Source organism: Rattus norvegicus, chromosome 13 (genome assembly GCF_021556685.1).
Source record: "Rattus norvegicus strain SHRSP/BbbUtx chromosome 13, alternate assembly SHRSP_T2T, whole genome shotgun sequence".
Lineage (NCBI taxonomy): Eukaryota > Metazoa > Chordata > Mammalia > Rodentia > Muridae > Rattus > Rattus norvegicus.
This window is the reverse complement of record NC_141546.1, coordinates 66,701,146-66,724,178: the sequence shown is the minus strand read 5'-3', so window position 1 is coordinate 66,724,178 and position 23,033 is coordinate 66,701,146. Positions and strand designations below refer to the sequence as shown.

The following is a 23,033-nucleotide window of genomic DNA, read 5'->3' as shown; positions in this document are numbered from 1 at the left end:
CAGATAAAAGCATTGTTTTACCTATCATATCCCCACCCCCTGACCCCCAAAATCTCCGCTCCCTCCCTCCTCTCTCCCTCTCTCCCACCCTTCTTTTAAACCTACTCTCTGCCTTATGTATCGCATACAAGAAGCCAGGATTAACTTCTGTGATTTAGTTAAAATAGAAACTGGCTACTAATGAGATCTGTAAGATGCTTGAGACCAATCCAACAGTTCACGAACGACAGGTCACCCAGCATTTGTTAACAGGGCATCATCTTACGTGTTAAGAGTTACAAGGATTGTTAAAGTTATGATGCAAAGAAAAGTGGCACAAAAAAAAAAAGAGAGAATCTATTGATTCCTAAAGGGCTTTTCTTTCTTGAGGTTGATTTGGAGAGGGGCAGGAATTAAGAGTTTATTTATTTGGTGGTATTTCTCCAGATACCATGACTTGAAGACTCACATTAGACAAGTTTTCTGATTCTGTTCCTCTAGTTCTGACGGCACCGAGTCTCATGAGGGTGTGGGCCACTAAGCTGGATTTTAGAATGATTGGGGGTGGGGAGAATAAGAGAAAATGATTTCTGGTTCTTCCACAGTAGAGGTGGATGGCTTTGGGAATCTTGCTTCAAGATCAACAGCAATCAGAAAACATGTCCATTGACTTTTTTGTTTGTATGTTTAATTCAAGAATTTGTCTACATATTTACCTTTGGAAACTCAGGGACTCTCTTAGTGTCTTTGAAAGAAACTTACTAAGAAGTTAAACTTTCTTCAGTATAGCAAGGCAGTTAGTAGATTTGGAGAAGTACTGTCAATACTCCCAAGGCTACAAAGTGAAGGTGATGCAAGCGTGTGTGTGTGTGTGTGTGTGTGTGTGTGTGTGTGTGTGTGTGTGTGTGTGTGTGTAGTGTGAGTTGGGAAATGTATGTGTCACTTAAAGGTAACCTTAAGTTATGCATTCAACAATTATAGGAAACAGTACTGAGAAACTGCCTTGAGAGTCAAACATTGCACTCCCCAGGGAAGCTCCAAAAACAGGAAGGTAAACAATGAAAAACAGCTTCAGGAAGTCCCTGAAACTGACCAGATTCATTCAGCCCCTTCCCTGCCAGAGTAAGCAACAGAAGCTGCAAAGACAACACAAGCTAAGCAGAAGAAGCAGGTGGTTCTCAGACTCTCAGAGTCCTATTGAAGGTAAAGCAGTTGCTTGGAAGGGTAAATTCCAACTTGTTGAGTGGCTAGCAGGCTGTGCTGGGTGCTTCAAGTTTCCCAGTTTTGTGAACTGTCAGCTATACTCTGGTCAGACTTGGTGAGTCCTTTTTGTTCCTGTAAATAACCCTTCACTCATACTCTGATAAGTAGTCCCAGTCAAACTCATTCCTTCACCACGTAGGACCCTGGTGATATGTGTGCTTTGGTCTGTTGTGGGACTCCTATCTGGGGTGAGTAGACAAACGTGTTGTATCTCATATAACAGAAACCTCAGGCTTTTTGTTCTTTGTTTACTGAAAGAGGCTAACCAGAGGCTATCTTCTCTGGAAAGGTGGAGTCCTGGAGCAGCTTTGCATTTTCTTTAGGGTTCTGATGCCAAAGACTAGGAGAGGTGTCTGCTTGTGTTTGAACCTGATGGTCCTCTCCCCTGCTCTCTGTTGAACCCAGCCTCCTCAGTAGCTAAGTCCCACTGGTTCCCTTTGGAGTGGCATGGAAGGCAGAGGTGCCTTTCCTCTTTTGGTTAGTGGAAATTTCCATCCCGGGTTAAACCGGCACTTCACCTCAGTACAGCTTCCTCTTAATTTTTGTCATGGAGTTATTTTTAGCGAGTTACCATGTTTCTCTCATTCCCTGTTTGACTATGCTCTATCTATTCCTTCTCTTTCGCCATTAATTCATTCCCACAGCTCTTCCTTGAACCTTTCCTATACTGAGAGATACGGTAAACTTTTGTTGTTGTTCTTTTTAGGAAAAGGTGGGGAGGGGCATCTGTTCTGTTTGGAAATCAGGTGTCAGATCCGCCCTACCGCAGGTTCTGGTTTCCAGGCTAAGACTTTCATTTAGCATAACACGATTAGAATTTATTCCCTGAGCTGTTTATTCTTTTATTCACGCCGAACCTAAAAGGACCTTACTATTTTTAGGTCCAATTTCAAATGAGAAGGCAGGAGCAATGCCGTTTGATTATTACAGTGACGAGTGATTGTGTGCATCAGAGCTAAGCACACACACGACCTTCCTTAAATCCCATACTGAAGCCATGAGTAGGAGGTTGTGTGTTTCCTGGTTTAACCGCTGTGGAATGAATGTATACTTCCGAGCTTCTTGGAAACTTATTAGTGTATTTAAAGCTCCTGCAAACTGCAAGATAATCTAGGATTTGTCATTACTGTAGAAGCTTGTTGAAGAGTTGGGCAGTAATTAAAGTAAAACATTAGTTTGCTTTTGTAGCATTTCATGTACGATAGGCATGGCTGTTAACAGGGCTTGGTGTCCCTTTACTGGTCTTATGGAAGATAACAATGAGTGTCACAGCCCAGCCTTTGGATTCTGTTCAGCTACGGTGTGATCAGTAAATAGAAGATGCTGATAAGGAAACGCACCTTGGACTCTTGGGTCATGTGGCACTTGATTCACGTCCTAACTTTCCCCTTACTCTTGGGTGGGCTTGCAAGTCACTCAGCCTGAGGACACTCACCTGTAAAGTGGAGACAGTAGACCCTTGGGTAACAGCGGTCCCATTCAAAGGAGAAATAGTTGTGAGTTGCTTAGGACTGGGCACACAGGAAATGGTCATTAAAATGACAGCTGCTTCCAACTGTCATCATGTGCAATGCAATAATAAACTGTAAGTTAGGCAAGGCCACGCAGTGCAAGTTCTGAGTCTGTCAGCCGTAGAACCCCCATTAAATCCTTTTGTGTCTCTGTGAGCTTATTTTGATCATGAAGATATAGAAAAGAGGGTTATAATAAACCTTATGATTGGAAATATTGAGCGCTGACCGACCTTCATCAATGCTGGTGACCCATCCCTTTGGCTGACAGACTTCTAGGACAGGGCGGCTCTAGGCACGGAGAATTACTGGGGAACTTTTAATTACACTGGCCATTAGTCTCCCTGTGGCGCTGACCAGTTTGGCTCCAATCCCGTGTTTCCGGTGACTGACGTATACTTTCTGGGTCAAGGCTTGGATTATTAGATCCTTAAATACTCTGAGGATCCGAACTCATTTGATTGTTAAGATTAAAGTCTTTATTCTTCTCGAGTTGCCATTCTTCAGAACATCTTTTTTTCTTTTCCGTTTTAAGTTAATTTTAAGTTAGGATACAGAGTCAGCTGTTTCGTTATGGCGTTTAAATATGTATATGTCATCACACCGTGTTTGTATCCTCTGCACTGCTCTCCCCCTCTCTTCTTCCTGGTTCCCCCCTCTCCCCGCGGCTTTCATGTCACGTTAGGTGATCCTACTCTTCATCTTCTTGGATGTATTCTGTGATGATAAAAATTCTGCGTTTGAAAAAGGAAGGTATAGTGAAAGGATTATGACACCGTCTCCATATATATTGTCTCCATGTCAGATGATCCCAGGTGTGATTGTTAAGAGTGAGTCAGAATTTGGTGTCTGACCGTCAGTGTTTTAAATGATTAAAATCATATGATGTTTTCATTTTCAAAGAATTGGCTGCATCCTCCCGGGCCAATCTTGCACGAGGCATTGTAACTTGACGTTGGTAATAGCAGTGGTCTGGGCTTTGAGTATGAGCCATGGCAAATGGAGAACGGAGAGCCCCTCTGTGCCTTTCCCGCCAACGTGCAGTCACTGCTTCGTTGATTTGGCCCTTCGGTTCTTATTCAGTCTGTTTTATTTCTATAGTGGTGTGCCCTGCACACACAGCCCTGGGTGAGACTCGTATGTTTAAGGAAGGGTCTTCTTCCTTAGCTGGGGATGACAAGAAGTGCCTGAAGTTTGTGCACCACTGGATACTGGATTTTATATTCCATGGGGAGGGGGATCCATAAATCCTGTGGCAACTTTTCCCCTCTACTTTCAGGAGCTCGTGACTGGTACCAGAGCCTATGATCTTAATTTCCTTTGTAAATATGAGAAAGCAGTAATGTGTCCACTCCTACTTCTGCTTCTTTTTCTGACCTCATGGCCTCAAACTCAGCAACCTCCTGCCTCACCCTCCCAAGTGTTGATAGACTAGCCCTCTGCCTCCACATAGAGCTGTTTGGCATATCGGGAGAATTCAAGTCCTTTCCCTGTAATTAGATGGTTGATTTATTTCTTTGGGTGTCACATCCCTTCCTCCTGAAGCTGTCCCGATCGTGTCTGAGGGACAGTAGTGAAGTCTCTAGAACTTCGTCTGTCATTCCCTCCCTGTCATTTGTGGAGCATCTGAAGGGACGGCAGGTCAACTGTAGGTTCCTGTTGATGTGGCGACTCTGAAATCACTGGGCCAAGAGTGCTCAACCAAGTCTGAAAGATACTGATTCTCGGGGATCCGTAGCCTGATGTGTAGCCTTAGCGGGAAATGAGATGTCCTGTCCTCGGTGGGGTCTGCACAAGGACAACAGCGTTTCCATAGTGACTGGAATCAGACACAGTATAACTTTCTACAGTAAGCAGATATTAGAGTTCTTTCCATGAAAGAATTCTTTTTCCAGGTGTCTGGACTTCTAACAAACTTTTCATCTGTAGGTGCTAGCGCTAACTTGTTGTTCTTCCTTCCCATGATGCCACTTTCTGTAGAGATCCCAGGCTTGTGATCTGTGTCTTTGCAAAGAGAGATCTTTGGCCCTTCCTCTTTGAGTTCCATCCCACGGTTATGCTAGCCATGGCTCCAGTCTGTCATTCTCAAGTGCATGGGGCTCCAGAACGCCCGCTTACTAGCCAGGAGACGTTGGAGGAAGTCATATTAAATTCTAATCTAGTCCTTTTTAATCTGAAGACAAGCATGCGATATCAATGCACAAAACATGTGCAAGTCCCATGATTGTCATGAGTGAAATGCTTTATGCTGTCATTCAGGGAACACTGAATGTGCACAAGGAGGGAACTAGCCAAGAGGATGCAGACAAGGAGGGTTAAGAAAAGAGTCTCCAAGCTGGGGAAAACCGATGGTACCTGTTGAGTTCTCAGTGTGGAAACGCCTAGAAGGATTGAGCATTGGTTCACGGGTCACGTGAACTGTGATTTATGCTGAGGTAGACAGGATACAAGTGAGAAAAGAGCCAGCTGTGGTGGGTTAGTGCTTCCGTGACGGGCGGGGAAGTCTTCCAGCAGAGGAAATGTTTGATGGGCCTGTCAGATGACAAAACTTCCTGTAAATGCTCATCTGTCGCCTCTACGCTTGTTCTCTGTGGTGCTTGCCTTTCGGTGGTCTCTGCACTGGCTTCCCTTGCTGGCTTTTGACTCAGCATCCGTCCTAATAAAAGTACATTATAGGTGTGCATTGAGAACAGACTTGTTCTCAAACGTCACTCTCCGGGTGTACACTTTTGTAATGAAAAGTCTGTTTACTCTTCTGGGTCAGTTTTACCTCAGACTACTGCTCTACTAATCAAAACTCGCTTTGTTTTAGACATGGTATTTATTTCTAATGACCAGGTAATTATAGTACGTGGGGCTAGTCAGTGCTTTGGAATATTTTGGATGTAAATGTTGAAGATAAATTTATTCTTTAGGGGTATACACAAGAGGAAGGTTAAAGGTGACGAGGCAGCTTTCCAGAAGAGGGGCAGTCTATGTATGCACTGAGTGTGTTCTGAGGGACAGTCTATGTATGCACTGAGTGTGTTCTGAGGGACAGTCTATGTATGCACTGAGTGTGTTCTGAGAGACAGTCTATGCACTGAGTGTGTTCTGAGGGACAGTCTATGTATGCACTGAGTGTGTTCTGAGGGACAGTCTATGCACTGAGTGTGTTCTGAGGGACAGTCTATATATGCACTGAGTGTGTTCTGAGGGACAGTCTATGCACTGAGTGTGTTCTGAGGGACAGACATTGAGTGTTCCTGTGGAGAACGATGCCGTGTGGGGAAGAGAGTGAGAGTCAGTGTCATACAACCTTGAGTCACCATGATATCTTATGTTAATAGTTAACACCGACACTGTGTCATTGGCTAAATATTTTTCTTGCAAGATAAAGAATTGTGGTTGTATGGACTTTGTCTACAAAGTAAAGATAAGTTATCCCTTCAGTTGACGTGATAGAGAATTCTCTTCTATGAGTTTTCTTGGAAGAGAGCACAGACATTTCTTATTTTGACAGTTGTCATGTGCAGACTTTTAAAGCTCAGGACTTCCCATCAAAGTAAACACACAAAAAGGCTACAGTGTGTTGTTGTTTGTTGTCGTGTGTGTGTGTGTGTGTGTGTGTGTGTGTGTGTGTGTGTGTGTGTGTGTATGCGGGTTGGAGCAGGCGTTGAAGACTGGCACAGAGTGTATCTGGAAGTTGGAGGACAAAGTGTCACTTCTTGCTTTTTAACTTGCCCTGCCTCCCTCTACCCCCCTCCTTTTTTTATAACTGGCTTTTTCCCTATAAGAGATAAGGAATGTCAGTGCTCTCCTCTCTCTCTCTCTCTCTCTCTCTCTCTCTCTCTCTCTCTCTCTCTCTCTCTCTCTTCTGTGTGTGTGTGTGTGTGTGTGTGTGTGTGTGTGTGTGTGTGTGTGTGTTTGTGTGTATGTAGGTCAGAGGACAGTCTCCCGTGTCATTCCTTAGAAATCATCTACTTTATTTTTTGAGATGGGATTTGCCGTTTTCTTGGGGCTTGCCAATGCGGCTAGATGGACTGACCAATGAGTTCTAGGCTCTTCCTCCCCAGGGCTGGGATTACAAGTTTGTGCTGCCACACTCAATTCTTTTCCCTTCTGTCTCCTCTCCCTCTCCCTCTTCTTATCCCCTCCCCTCCCCCTTCCCCTCCCTTTCTGTCCTCCTCCCTCCCCCCCTCTCCCTTCCCTCCCTCTCCCTCTTCTTTTACATCTTTAGATCCTCATTCTTGCATAGTGGTCACTTACTACTTTACTGATTGACTAAGCTGTCTCTCCCATCCACTCCAGATGAATAATTTAAAATAAAATAAAATACCCCCATTTATATATCCTGATAGAATTCAACAGTCTTTAAAATTATGTTTGCCAAAATACTGAACCTGACTTTATCTGATCAGAAGTCTACAGCCAATGTGAAGGGATATAGCTTGAAAGACACCAAGGGGGCCCGTTCTAAAGGAGGGACTGGATGCTGATTTCAATGAAAGGGAAACAATAGGGGGATTGAGTGTTGAACACTAGCCTGGTTCTTACAGGTTTAAAGAGTGTGCAGGGTCTGATAATGGAGTAGTTATGCTTTTTTTCTTTTGGTGCATAAATGACATTTGATTTATTTATAATCTTATATAAAATTAATTATGTAATATTTTCATTATAAATAATTTTATTTTTTATGAGGATTTTTAAATTCTTTTTATCTTTTTTTCCCCCTTTTTAAGTGGTCCTTCTAGAGACAGAATCTAATATTTAAGAATGAGATCACAGAGGGGCAGGCTGATGATTTAAAGTTAGACATGGGTACAAGGAGCTGTGTTTTACTGTTTTCTGTACTCTGAATATTTATTCAAAAGTGAATATTAAAAACAGCAACCAACCAATCAGAGCCTGACTTTGAAATGCACCGACTTCCTCTGTTCTTCCCAGGCTCCTGAGCGACTGTGCCTTGTATGGGAGGGCGGGGTCTCCAGCCACAGACCAGCTTTAGCTGTGTCGTCGAGACTGCATTTTCTTCTGTTTTTTTTTTTTCTTTTAAGATGTGTTTTTCCTTTGAGTGTGAGTCTTGCCTGCATGCACGTGTATGTCTGCTGCCTGTGGAGACCAGAAGTTGCATACATAGGTTCTTTTGGAGCTCGAGTTAGAGACAGTGTGAGCAGCCATGAGAAGGCTGGGGCCTCTGGAAGAGCAGCAAGTGCTCTAACCAGTGAGCCACCTCTCCCGTCCACTCCCCATTGCTTAACCGCGGTTCTCTCAAGGCTTTGTTTTATTCTAGAATTCCTATCAGTTCATAGATGAACTTAAAAAAAATTAATTAACTCCTCCGAGACGTACTGCTTTGTATATGCAAATGTGTGTGGGTTTTTTTTTTTTTTTTTGTCTCTGTTGTTTTGTTTTAATCCAGGCTTTTGACTTTGATCTCACCAGTTCAGGGGCACCTGATTTAAGCGCATTGTGGACTGCCTCACGTCCTTCTCAATTATCGTGGCATGTTTGGTTCTTCTCTGGTCTGCAGCAGACCCTGGACATCTTTTGTCTACCACTCTCTCCCTTGTTTGCATTAACACCTCAGAAACATTGTGTGGGTGATTTCTGCTCAGAGGTCGCATAACCCTCTGAACTAGCCAGCCTGCCTCCCTCCCTCTCTCCCTCCCTTCTTCCCTCCCTCCCTTCCTTCCTCCCTCCCTCCCTCCTTTCCCTTCCTTTCACATCTCTCAGTCTGTTGTACCCTCTTCTTATGTGGTACATTGTCCTAGTTCAGACCCTCAGCATCCCACACTTGCTTAGGGTCTCAGTACAGCTCTTCATTAGCCTGCTCCTGTCTTTATTAGCCAGCTCCTGTCTGTCTTCATGAGCAGTCCTGTTCCTAACGACTCCTCCTCAGACTTATCTGGAGTGTTCCAAGTCAGACTCCCCCCCCCATCCCCCCTTCTTTGATTGCTGCACTTCCGGGCTGTCAATGTGGAAGATGCCTCTTTATCCTTCCCAACATCACTGCCCAGGACTGTTGTGGGCTCTAGTTGTGTGTTCCCAGGGCTGGGCGCTCCTCTGGGAGGACTCTCGCAGCATCCTTGAGGATGCCCAGTTGTTGTTTAAGACTTGGGAGCTGCTGAGTACAAGTTTCCCAAGTCCTCAGGGACTTGCTGTGGACCTCACTTCCTGTTTGCCTGGAGATGGGGATAGGGAGACCACACTGCCTCTTTTCTTTTGGTTTTCATGACTCAAGAAGGGAGAGAGATGAGTCCTGGGCTGGAGGAGAGGTGAAGAGAGCATTTAATGATATTTTTCTTTAGTGGCCTGAGTGTTTCTCCCCTTTTAAATCCCCCTGTTTTCTTCTACCTTTTTTTTTTTTTTTTTTGTGACTCCTATCAGGGGTAAAGCAGTTGTAGTAAGATTATTCTCTTCCTAATCTTTGTTTAAATATACTTTTGAAATCAATAAGGCGATAAATTATTATTTTAATTCCATTATGTACTACTTTTAACAACACAAAGGGTTTAACTGGATTTATTTTGAATTAATCAATTACTATGTTGTGTTCCTGCGACCGTGTCTATGCATGGCATGGTGCATGTATAGGACAGAGGGCATCGAGTTTGCTCCTTTTACTTTTACACAGGTTCTGGGGCTCAACCTCAAGTCATCAGACTTACACGGTGTGCCACCGGCTCTGACTGGACTTCTTAATGCCCACGAACCACCGAACTCACTGTTGATCGTAGACCCATCTTCCCAGAAAATAATAATTAAAAATAATCTTCAGAGAACAGTTTGCATCAGAGAACAGGCTTTCTCAGTCATCTCAGCATTGTGTATATAACGCCAGTCATTTAAGGTCCCCGTGTTTTATATGTTTGTAAGCCGAGGATGAGCAGCTGTGAGCTTGTATCTAATTGTGTGATCGTGCATCTACATAGCTTCCTTTCAGTGGCTAGCAACTTCTTCACACTAAGAGGCCAAGCATGCAGACCCTTAATGGTTTTGAAAAGGGGGAACGGAATGCTTGTACTAACTTGGTTTTAGAAATCAAAGAGAAGTTCTCCTAGCTGGTGTGCAGGGCATGGATCCCGAGCATGGAATTGAAGGAGGACTTTTATGCTGAAATTGGGTATGAGGCATGTTGTAGCTTAAGGATAGTGAGCCTTGAAGATGGTTGCATGGTAGGGTCCTGGGTGGATGCCTGGCATAGCTTGGGTCACTTCACTGAGGATTTTTTTCAAAGGGTTCGTCATCCAAGTTTCAATTCAAGAAGTCCCATTTTACTGAACTCACTGGAGTTGGTTAAATGTGTAGCATGAAAGGTGTGGGCTTTGCTACCCAGCCAGGCCCAGTGGCCCTCCAGGCAGGCTTCTACCTGCCGCCCTTTCCTGAACTCCTCTGGTCCCATTGCAGTTTGTGAGATGAATAACCAGAGGTAGTGGCATGTTATCTGCCCGATAGACATCCATTGAAGCGGATGCTAGCAATGTCTTAATACAGAGAACAAGAAGTCTGTGCTTTATGGTGGCAATGTTTGGCATTACACAAAGGTATCTGCACACACTTTCCTCCAGAGCCTCCAGCACACACACAGAAGGGGAGGGGAGAGAGATGTCTAGGTTGACAGTTCTTTTGATGTAACTTTTATATATTTTGCTTTGTCAACATCAGCATTAAACTTAATGAAATTCAATGTTCACAAAAAGTTTTAGAAAGGTCAGGATAGATCAGAACCATTTTTTTTTCCAGCTAATGAGTTATTTTAATCCTTATAATGAGCACTCATTTAGGGTGGCTCACAGCTGCCTGTAACTACACCCCCATAGGATCCAACACCCTCTTCTGGCCTCTGCAGGCACCTGCGCACACGCACAAACACATAATTGAAAAGTAAATAAATCTTAGATATTAGATATTTATTCACTTTTTGGTACTATGTAATATAAGGACAGTTTTATGCAAGTACATATACGTTAAGTATAATTTTAAGTATTTTTTAAATTCAATTTTGAACATTGGTTTTAATTTCAACCTGTCTATCAACATTTGCTTAATATTTTGTGGCTCTGAGGAGTGAGAGAAAAAAAGAAAGGGTGTAGCTGGACTTTTGGTTACTTTGTGTGTTCTTTTTTCTTTCACCTTTTTCTACCTTTCTTCTCTTCCACACTTTTAACCCCCTAAGGTAGGAGAGGAAAAAGGATAGAGGGGGAAGGGGGCACCAATAGCAGGAAGATTTCTTTCCTGCTGCTGGTAAGTAGCATTGCGTTCCTTGGTGCAAGCTTGATCTTCACTGTCAGCATATCTAATTTCTTCTTCCTGTCTTGCACGCAACTACTTGACAAACCACAGCCGACAACATCCAGCTACCAACTGGCCAGTCAGCCCCTTTTCTCAGGGCCCTGGCGTCTCTGAAAAGTCCCCCAAAATTCCAAGCATCACACACTCACGGAAACTATCTGCAGCTGGCAAAACCACGCCCCTGCTAGAGCCCAAGGCAAATCGTAGTCACCTGCTAAGAAGCAGCCCCATGTGACCACATCTAGGATTAAAATGAAAACATATTCTCACAGTACTTCTGGGTTTTTTTTTTTTTTTAAAGAAACCAAAATTCTTGCTACCAAAAGGTTTTCCCAGAGATCTAGAAAGCATAGCTGCAAAGCATGCGGCAAACACAATTGTGTGGGGTCTGGCGGCACGTGCCTGTCATTCCCTGCATCTGGGAGGATCCTGAGTTCAAAACCAGCTTCAGCTCCACAGCCGTGTCTCAAAAGAATTATTATTCTTTTAAAGCTCGTTGTGTAATTTCCTCCCTGTGAGTATTGGGCGCATTGAAGGCCTCTTTTGCTGCAAGTTCACAGAGAGGGCAGGAGTGAAAACTGGGCATTAGAATACTCGAGCTTCCCTTGTTTATAAACTGGGCGGGCAATTGCTTCACCGACTGATTACAGCCGATGTAAATTGTTTTGATTTTAGAAATAAATGTTAACATTTAGTTTGCTGTCGGACACAAGCGTGCTAATGAGTCCCCGAATGATCTCTCGCTGCCCCTTCAAGGCAAATGTTTTGTGGCATTGAAATCACAAGCAAAGCCAAGGCCAGACACTTAGGTGAATTTCTCCTTTGGTGACATATGGAGCAGCACTCTGGAGGAATACTCTTCATAGAAAGTTCTGGATCTTATTATTGAGAAGGTAGCAGACAGTAGAACCGTGATGGAAAGGAGGATGGCATGTTACTGCCGTGTCTCCTAGGCAGGACTTAATGCTTTGTTTTGAAAGAGTCTCAGGCTGTAGTTTGGGCTGGCATCAAATTCAAGGCAGTCTGCTTACCTCACCTACCTCACCTGAGGACTAAGATCACAGCCCAGACCTGGAGATACAGTGATTACCCACCTCTGTCCTAAGTGGAGTCGTCGCTGGGGATGCTCCGACCTCTCCTCTCATTGGCGAGGTCACTTACAGAGGCTCTAGGTCTGTCTTGTTTGTAACAGACAGCAGACTTAGGAATTGCTCTAGAAATGACCTCTGTTTGCGACAAGGTCATGTGACATTTAGCTCATGCAATAGCAGCGTGACCCCCATCATTGCCAAGAGAGGCATCGCGACCACCACGTTCACTGGTTTTCACCGTGTTCCTTTGTGACTGACAGACATCTCAAAGCAAGCTTTGGTTAATCTTTTTAATCAATAAACGCCATGGAAAAGTTCTGTGAATCCCTTTGTTTACCATACCACACAGAGTCGGTGAAATTGTGTTCTCTAGGGCAGGAACAGATTCCATGTGCTGTCTTCCTTGTTTATTCCCTCCTTGACTCTCTTGGAGCACCGCCTTTCTGTGACCCGGCGGTTTCAACTGGAAACTGCCTGTTTGATGGGGGATTTTTTAAGGCCTTTAAAAAATGTAGTAGCTTTGCCCCGTCTCCATTGTTTGTACCTTAAAAGCTTTCACTGGCTTCCTGTGAAAGTCACTTAGAAGGAAGCACAAAGACTTTTCCTGAGTGGACAGCTGTCTCTAGAAGCTATTGATACACATACAGACAGGTATACAGACAGACAGGCAGGCACACACACAGACACATAGACATAGGTATACACAGATAGACACACACAGACACACAGATAGGTAGATACATACACACACATAGATAGATAGATATACACAGAGAGACAGACACACACAGACAGACAGATAGGTAGATGCATACACACACATAGATAGGTATACACAGACAGACAGACACACACAGAGACAGACAGATGAGTAGACACACACACAAGGTAGGTAAACACATACATACAGATAGGTACACCCACAGACACACAGACAGATACACACAGACACACAGACAGGTACACACATAGACACACGGACAGATAGGTATACACACACACACACACACACACACACACACACACACAGAGTGAAATCCATTTCTTTTGGAAACACAGTAAAGAATTTTTCATGTTTGAAGGTTAGCCCTTTTAGTTGCTGAAGCTGCGAGCTGAAGGAATGGATGGGAATGGTTCAGATGACCCAGCTTTTACCTACTTTACTACGCCATGCTTGAGACAAATAGGTACGTTCTTTTCTATGTTCTGTTGTCAGGATGGGTATAAGTAGAATCAGTAATTGTAGTCGCAGATTCTTAGATGCAAGTTTAATGGTCCAACAGCAGCCGGGGAGCAGCAGCTGGCAGCATAACCCACCATCACAAGCTTATGGGAGAGGCAGGCTCTGTGAACAGGAACCTGGAACAGCGATTTGATTTCCCTAAATTTCTTAGAAGACATTGGTCCCGAGCAAGCACAACACTGGTCTCAGAAAGGATTGCGTTCTTTGGAGGAAATGGGGAACGGTGCATATTTTCTCTTACATAAAGAATCTTAAATAAATTATGTCCTTGTTTCAAAACAGTCTAGATTTTGAAAGTGGGAATTAAAGTTTAATGGGGTGTGATGGGCCGTGGGTATCTAATAATAGATCTGCTCTGACATCTGCGTTTTGAGTTTCTCCAAGTTCTGTTGTTAAAGACGCTGAAGATATGGGTAGGTGAGTCTCCAACTTTATGACCTGGTGTGTGTTAAGGGCTTCTGGGCCCCCTCCAGGGCGTTGGCATTGCCATGTTGTGATGGCTTAGATAAGAGATGTGGAGCTGATCTTGGGTGATTGCATTGGTAGGGGGTGTTTTTCAAGTTACCTTTCTTTTCTAGAAATTGGCTCCATTTATTTAAGTTTCAGATGCCTTCAGAGAGAATAAATACTGTGAGCCTAACCAGAATTAAGCCGTGTTACAGAGACAGTAGTGTTCCATTGCTGTTTAACCTCACCAAAGTCAAGTCCTCAGACCCTGGCTCTACCAGACGTTTGGAAAGAGCCTTAGATGTCTGCCTTACCACTTGCTGGGTGAGCTGTCTAGCAGTTGAGCTTATAAATAAACCCAGTTCCAGCAGTGCGTCTGCACCTCCAGTGTGCATACGAGGTTTTTAGCAGTCGGATTCCGAGTCCCGGGTAAGGGCCCGAATCTGTGTTCCTGAAATAATCTCTCTCTGGGTCTTGTTGGTCCCCAGATCACACCTTGGGAAACAGACATAGAAAGTGGATGTGACACAGTGGTGCTCCTTGCACCCTGCAACTGGAATCAGTGTATCCTTTGGGCAGTAATCCCCTCTCCCTTTGGGGACAGCAGTGGGCACAGTATCACACATGCTTGCTGATGTTAAGATTTACTACATAGCTACTGAGATGTCTGTTCTGTTTCCAGCATCTACAAAACCTACACATATCAGTCCGTGAATGAGTGTCTGCCGAGTGAGGTTATGTATGAGTGACTGAGTAGTGCCGTGACTAAGGATCTTAGGAGTGTTGTCCACTGTGGGGGGTTTTGTTTGTTTGGGTTTTTTTTTTTTTTGTTTTTTTTTGTTTTTTTTTTTTTTTTTAGGCAGGGTTTCTCTGTGTCCTGGAACTCTCCCTGATCTTGATCTCAAAGATCCATCTACCTCTGTCTTTGTCTCCCAAGTGCTGGGATTGAGGGCAGGTGACACCATCCAGCTCCTGGCCACTTTTGGCTTTCAGTGTCCGGGTTTGAGAAGTCACCTCTGGGATCAGACACAGCAAGAAGCTGTCAGTTCTTCTGCGTAGAGATGAGTATTGCATGTGCTGAGACCCCGCTCCTGTCTGTGTAAGATGTCCGTGTTGACACCTGCTTTCCTTTTCAAACCTGCTGCTTGCGTTTGCTTTCTGATTCACCAAGATAGCGCATCAGAGCCAGTAGGTTACAGATGGTCTGACTTAATTTTGAGGTATAGAAACTTGATCCTCAGGAAGGATATGTTTCTCTCATGTTCTTTTATGACACTTCTGTTTCTCATTCCTCTTTGGGAGCAAGTGTGGTGGCCCAGACACAAGATTTGAATTTTATAATGCTAAAATTCTCCATGCCCCATCACAAACCTAAGGATCTCTGCAGAATTTTTCTGACTCCATGGAGACATACCTTGTAGCCTTTCCTCTGATACTTAGTTTTCTGTTAATTTAATCTTACTGTATTCACAGGGTTTTTATTTTGTTTAGAGTGTATAGCATGATGTTTTGATATGTGTATGCCTAATGAAGTGACACAACATTCAAAGTAACACATCTAGATACTTTCTTACCAAGGTCCCTTCTAAAAGGTGGGCACGTATGTATGTTTTTGTGTATGTGTGCATGATGTGTGTGTATGTGTGTTTTGTGTATATGTGTTTTGTGTATGTGTATGTTGTGTGTGTGTTTTGTGTGTGTGTGTTTTGTGTGTGTGTGGTGTGTGTATGTGTTGTGTGTGTGTATGCACGTGTGTGTACATGTGTGTAGGTATGTTTGGCAACAGCACCAGAACTCTACAGTCAGCAACTTTCCTGTGTAAAATGCACATGTAATTTACTTACCCTCCATGGTTGCGGCCCTTGAGCCACTTCCTTCCAAACCCACAGGTCTTTCTGGTAATCACTATTCTGGCCCCTGTTTCTGAGTATTTTCCTTTATTTTAAACATACGTCCCAATTGCTGTGAAAGGCACACAGTATTTAAGAGGCCATACAGTATTTGCCTTTCTGGGTTAAGCTTATTTCTCTTAGCTTGAGACCACCCAATCTACTGCATATCTTTGTACATGTGAGGTCTTTTATAAGACGTAATAAGACTCTATTTAAGAGTACCTCTTTATTCGTGCATTCTCAGACAGTTGATTTTCTCTCTTTTTCTATAATATGGCTCTGTGAACCATGCTGCGGGAAGCATGAGAGTGCCGCCATCTCTGTGAAGGCCTCATTCTGCTGCCTTGGAGCACACGTTGAGAAGGATTGCTAGAGCGTGTGGTGGTTCTAGTATTGATTCTTTGAGAACCATCCGTGCTGTTTCTCAACAGAGCTGTAGAGTTGCGTTCCCTCCAGCAGTGCACAATGTTCCAATTTCTCTACCTTCTCACCGACACATGTTGCTTTGTTATCTTTTAGAAATGGCCATCCTAGCAGATGTGGTGATTATCTCATTGTGGTTTTCTTGGACATTTCCCAGTGACCAGGAATGCCAGGACCTTTTCACATATCTGCTGGCTCTTCCTATGTGCTCTGGAAATAAGTCTGGAAATAGATCCATTTCCCTCTGTTGAAAAATCAGAATATTTGGTTCTTTTTTTTGGTTTCTGTTTTTGTTTGTTTGTTCTCTGCTATGGTGTTCTTTTTGAGTTGTTCGTTCCCAGTCTTAGGTATTTTCATTTGTGTAGATACTGGATATTGCCCTGTCTCATCTTCCCAACAAGTCTGCCTCCTACTTTCATGGTCTTTTGTGCATGTGACCCACTGAATTTACTTACTGTTGCCCATATAAGCATGGGTGGATGGTCAGTTCATCAGTGTCTGCACCACGGAAGAGAGTGACACTCTTTTCACCAGCCACCAGCCACATTAACTTTATATGGTTTCTTGGTGATGGTGGGTAGCATGGTCCCTTCTCCCAGGATGAGATGCTGCCTGGCCTAGTCCTGCGCAGGTCTCGTGCAGGTCGCCATAGCTTTGTCAGTTCACAGTTGCATCAGCCATGTCATATCTAGAAGCCCTGCTTTCTAGAACCTTCCCCAGCGTCTGGCTCCTGCATTCTCTCTACCTCATTTTCTGCACTGACCCCCGAGTCTGAGGAGAAGGCTCCATGTTCTATGCCTGAGGACTTCACAGGTCCTATTCTCAGCCTTTATCAGTTGTAGGTCTCTGTATTAGCCACCATCCGCAGCAAATGAAGTTTCTCTGATGAAGGCTGAGGGCTTCGCTAATATGTGGATATGACGATAAGAATTTAGGATCCAGTTTGCGTTGCAAGTTTCTCATCACTCGCCTTTTGCTCTCTGAAAATTGCTCCACTGGAGTCAGATCATAATATAGACCTCTGTATAAGTTTGGGTATGCTATGCTAGTCTAATAATGAATGTGGACTGAGGAAAATCAAGGAGTTAAAGGCCTAGCTAAGACAGAAAATTGTCTGGAGTACCCTTCTGGAGAGTTGTCAAAGGATCATTGGGATCAACTTTCTCCCATGACCATAGGTACAATAACACCACCCTTTATATTTTAGAGTTGTAAGCAAATTCTTCACAAGACAATGTTGCCTTGTGTGCAGTAATAAAGATCTTAGAACATTCTGGAAATTCTTACTTGAAGGAAGGAAGGAAGGTATTCAGGACATAGTTGACTAGAATTACATCCTTCATCTTGAGAGGAAAGTTAGTATGATTGACAAATAATGAACCAACGTAAGTAGACCTGCCTTCTAGAGGCATAGGCTGTGTAGTACATGGACTAACAGACAGACAGACCGCACTGACCTGGTGAGACAGACAGAAGGAAAATACTATGAACATCCAGAGGGAGGAGACCTGATCCTAGCTGAAGGAAGTTTAGGCTAACAGTTGGATAGAAACATTCCTCCTTTTCTTTCTTTATATTATTCTCTTTTTGTTTCTTTGATTTTGATGGGGTTTCACTCTGAAGCCTTAGCTCACCTGAGACTCAGTAGTAGACCAGAGATCCTCCTGCCTCTGCCTCCTGAGTGCTGAGATCAAAGGTGTGTGCAACTACGCCAAACTTGAAATATTTTTTTAACCTAGATTTTCTTTCTCTCTACTTCTTAAGCAGACTCAACAGGTTGCAGGCAGTCTGATGTCTATGAATATACTATCATGATATTCTGGTGAGGTCTGTGTCAATTTGACATAATTCAGAGTCATTTGGGAAGAGAAACTCCTGCTCGAGAAAATGCCTCCATAAGACTGGCCTGTGGGCACGTCTAGCAAGCATTTTCTTGATTAATGATTAATGTGGGAGGGCTCAGCTTACTGTGGGTGGTACCAACACTGAGCAGGTGATTTTGAGTCTTTTTTTTTTTTTTTTTTTTTTCCGGGGCTGGGGACCGAACCCAGGACCTTGCGCTTCCTAGGTAAGCGCTCTACCACTGAGCCAAATCCCCAACCCCGATTTTGAGTCTTATATGAAGAACAAACCAGTAAGCAGGAACAGTGTTCCATGGTTTCTACTTCAGTCCCTGCCTTGGGTTCCTGCCCATACTCACTTCAGTGACAGACTATTACCTGGAAATATGAGATGACAAAAAGTTGTCCTCGAGTTGCTTTTGCTCATGTTTTATCACAGCAGTGGAGACACATGGGCTTGGAGCTCTGCCCATGTACTGCCACTGCACTGCACGTGTGACTAAGCCCTTGTGGACTCTCGCATATGCTTGTGTCTCATCCAGGCCACTTTCATGGGTAACGTGCCAACCTCTGTCACGCTTGCATCCACCTTCTCTTTCCTCCATCTGATTGGCTACGGGCTTTAGCACAGGTAAAGATAAAATGAGCTTGCATCAATTTTGAGTGTCCTGAGACACCTTTCTGGGAGTAACACTTAGTATAAACTTCACCAAGGCAGCAATAGTCCTTTTTACCACTGAAGGGTGTGTGCACTTCCTCATAGAGAGGCACTTAGCACTTTTTTTTAGTGATCCTTACCCCCTGTAAAAGATCTACTAAGGTCCCAGTAATGCACTTTTTGCTTTGGGTACTTTGCTTCAGGTATGGATCCCAGAAGGACCCAACAAGGTCAATGCTAATTTACCTATTTTGTGGGAGATGAAACAGGTTTAAAGAGATTAGCTCTTTCTAGGTTCGGTCCTCTGTCCAGTTTGTCTGTCTGTAGGTGAGGAGTGAGTGTCCCATGCTAAAAGCGGGTATGCTTAAAGGAGTCCTGTTCTTGCTGGAAACCAGAGCAGAGGTTGCTGATCATGGAGGGGGAACGGCTGTTTTCTCTTGTAAGGGTTGTTCCTGAGGTTCCTATTGCTTTGTTCAGCTTGGGTGCAGGGGGTGGGGGAAGTGTCCGCTGGACATCAAACCCTGGGTCTCCTGGATGCTTGGTGAGTTATGGGGCTGCGAGCAACATTTCAGCCTGTCTTCTGCAGCATGTGCTTCTCCTCAGGAGGTCAACTAGGAGCTACGAGAAGGTTTATCACAATCTCATTGTGGGTTGTTTGGCTGTGCTGGGTTCCCTTGGCTAAAGCAGATTAGAGGAGTCTACTCTAAAGAAGTTAACGTGTGTAATTAAAGATCTCGACAATAAAAACAGCGTCTCATGCCTGGCCTGTGTGCACTAAAGTAAATGGATATGCTGTTGAGTTTGCTGTAATCTGAAGCAACCCCACAACAATTCAATTTAACGTCTGCATTCGTTTATACCAAGTCTGACTTTTACAACGGTCTGGCTCGCCGCCAGTTATCACAAGAGATTTGGGAGATTTTTCTCCTAACGAAAGTTAATTTTAATTCATTGCTAAATGTATGCCATAAAAGGAACTTGAGAGAGTCAAACTAATTCAGCGTCTGAGCACTGAAATTTGTGTCAGGAAAGAACACAGTGGTGAAAGGCGTTGTGTCGAAACCGTAAGAGATTAATGCTCGCACAAAAGCTCGCAAGTTGATATGGCTGGAAGTCAGGGTGGTATTTGTGTGTTACTACATTTCTGTATTGTAGAGGTAATTTTCCGTGAGGAAAGTTTGGGTCTTTAGAAAGCAACCTGGGGGTAGTTTTCAGGCTGAAGTCTTCCTTGGCTGCTTTCAGTGTGTCTGTTTGTATGTCTGCTTCCGTGTGTCAGTTTCAGAGTGCTAAGCCCCACGTCGGCTTCCCTCACCCTCACTGGCTGAATCCAATGCTCTGCAGAGCAGTCTAGTTACTGAGCAGCCAAACTCCAAGGAAGGGGTTCATAACTCTCTCAAAAATAATTATTTCTCTAATCATGTCTTTTCTTCCCTTCTGGAGAGGGTAGAAGCTAAGTCTGTTTCTTTAAAAAAAAATTGCATTGGGCTCAGGTCCCCGTGAGAGCAAAGCAGTCCCCACACCACTGAGCTATCTTTCCAGCCCCCAAACTCTGTCATGCTGTTCTGTCTTGCTTACATGCTTTTAGAGCAAACACTGTCAAGTATTGAATTTGTACTCTTAAGGAACTGGCACCGGTGGTAAAGTGCCTAATTTGGTCTCACAGAACATTGAAACAGCATGCGACTTTCTCCTTTATTTTCCTGTGAATGAATGACTCCCTCAATTTCCCATAAAAGAGATTTTATTGGTGTTCCTTGCACCGTGCATTGGCTTAAGATCCCAGAGCTGCCTCGGGATCGTTATAGCCTGTCTCTGTTTATCGACACTGTCTACATTTTTAGCTTTATCTGTACTCAGGAAGCATGCTCTGGACACCACGCCCAGTCACAGTACAAGGAGTCATCTAATAGTGAGGGGAGAGTGCTGGCTTCCATTTGTCCCTCATCCTTGGCTGACTCGACAGACACTTAAGAAAGGAGTGGGGAGAGTTACAGAAGGGCTATGACTATACCCTGTGAGGGGCTGTGGATACACCCTGTGAGGGGTTGTGAGGGTTGTGAAGGGTTGTAAATATACCCTGTGAAGGGCTGTGGATATACTCTGTGAGGGCCTGTGACTATACCCCATGAGGGCCCATAGATACACCCTGTGAGGGGCTGTGACTACACCCTGTGAGGGGCTGTGGATACTTTGCAAGGGTAGAGGTAATTGAGGCTTCCCACAAACCAGATGCTTCGCCCTGAACATAAGAGGTGGAAGTGAGTAGCTTACAGTGTTTCATAATTATAATCCCACTACACTGAAGGCTGGGGCAGGAGGATTGCCATGAGTTTAAGGGAAGCTTGGGGTATAGTGAGTTCTAGGTCAGCTGTACTACACTGGGACCCGGTATGAAAAAGAAAGAAGAAAGAAGACGTGACCTGGCAGGGAAACAGAGCATCCATTCCCGTCTCTCTATTTCTCCCAGTGCTTCCTCTGGCTGCTCCCAGTTTTCTCTGCCTCCCATGACCCCTTAACACATAGCTATATTTTTTTTTTACCCCTTTACTCTCCAGCTTTTTTGTGTTTCAGACTTTCCCTACTAGAACTCTCCACTTGGCCCTATCTAGACCGGGGGTGGGGGGGGGTGCTGCAAAGGCAGGAAGTGCCCTGGGAGAAAACAGCTTCACTGTGGATAGAAACCATTATCAGTTCTCTATAGAGACTTCGTCACAGATTTAATTCAGGATCGTCTTGTGCGTGGTGATCGGAAGAGTAGTTAAGTAGAGCTGAGTGAGAGGAAGGAGGTCACTCGGGGAGCCCCAGGTACCAGCACTCGTTCTGCCCCCTGCAGTTGCAGGGTGGCTCATGATCCCTGTGTGGCTGGGACGTCACCGACCTTGTGCAGCTTCAGAGGACACTGAATGGAGTTGGGTTGAGACTGGGGATGTTGCTCAGTGGTGGGGTACATACATAACACGTGTAAATCCCTGCAGTCCTGTCTTAGTTGGGGTTTCTACTGCAATGAGAGCAACACCATGACCAAGAGCAACTGGGGAGAAAAGGGTTTATTTCAACTTAAAAACTCTCAGATCATGTTCTGCCACCTGGGGAAGTCCTGGCAGAAACTTAGAGCAGGAACCCCAAGGCAGGAACTGAAACCGAAGCCACGGGGCACTGTTTACTGGCTTGCTCCTCGTGGCTTGCTGAGGCTGCTTTCTTATAGCGCCCACGGCAACCACATCCCAGGCCAGCATAGCCTGCAGTGAGCTAAGCTCACCACCACCAATCATTAATCTAGAAAACACACCACAGCCTTGCCTACAGGCCATCTAGTGGGGGCGTTTTCTCAGTTGAGGTTCTGCCATCCCAGGTGTGCCTAGGTTTGTCCTAAGTTGAAATCAAACTGACCAGGAGACTTCCATGCTGGCACTGCTACCAAAATAAGATAAAAAGAAAGAAACTGACTTGTGTGTGCTAATAGGAGAAACCAAGGTGAAAGAGGTTATAAATGCCATTGACTATTATCTAATACTCTTAAAACACACACACACACACACACACACACACACACACACACACACACACACACACACTGTTACTCTCCTGCAGAGATCACATTGAGGTAACGACTCCTTGGAAGCCACCATCTCCTCATTTAGCCTGGACACCCAGGTCTGGGTTAGCTTCCTTGGCATCTAGAACCATCTGTTATTTGTCCTCCAAGTTGTCTGAATGAGCCTGACAGACTGACTTGGTGTTGGTGCTAAAGACACCGCGTGAGTGCGTGATGGGGTGTTGCATAAACTTGAGTTTGTTGCCCATCACCATGGGACACTGAGGAAGGACCGATGTCTTTCCCTGTCCCCAGCTGTGGTGTGATTACCTGCTGTCACTGGGCATTGCTGCTGGGAATAGTCTGATATCCTCACCTCACTTCCTGCTGTGACCCGGAACGTCCACGGCATTCACTCCACTCTTTGTACCTCTGGTTAGAGCCTCAGAGACACAGGTTCTGGACTGGCCTGCCCTCTGTGGGGTCCACCTCTTCTGGTGGCAGTGAGCAGGCACTGATAACATATCATCCTCTCGACAGAGTTGTGTGGGTGTCCAGCTTCCATTGATGGAGCTGATGGGAAGGAAGGTACCACAAAACTGAATGTAAGATTCTGAGCCTTAAAGCAGTCCACATCCTCACATCTGATCTCTGGTACCTTGGCAAGTTTCAGCCTCCATTTCCAAGGCAGAGCTTTTAAAATTTTTCTCCACTCCTGAACCCTTTTTACGAAGAAATTCTGACAGGACTTTATAGGTCTACACACTAGACATTTATCGGGCATTTCCTGATGACAAATCATCAGAAGATGTCCTTTAAAACAGTTCTTTGATAGACATAGAATTTTGCCATTTATTAAAGCTGACACAGGTTTGT

At 44.4% G+C, this 23,033-nt stretch overlaps 1 protein-coding gene across 6 annotated transcripts in view; it reads left to right on the top strand.

The window, feature by feature from the left end:
• C13h1orf21 (similar to human chromosome 1 open reading frame 21) overlaps nt 1-23,033 on the top strand; it is a 217,115-nt gene that overhangs the window by 51,797 nt on the left and 142,285 nt on the right. For 2 of the 6 annotated variants that reach the window (XM_087580172.1, XM_087580171.1), the window contains exon 1: nt 12,728-13,305. The gene's annotated coding sequence lies outside the window, so the exon portion shown is untranslated. 6 annotated transcript variants of the gene reach the window in all.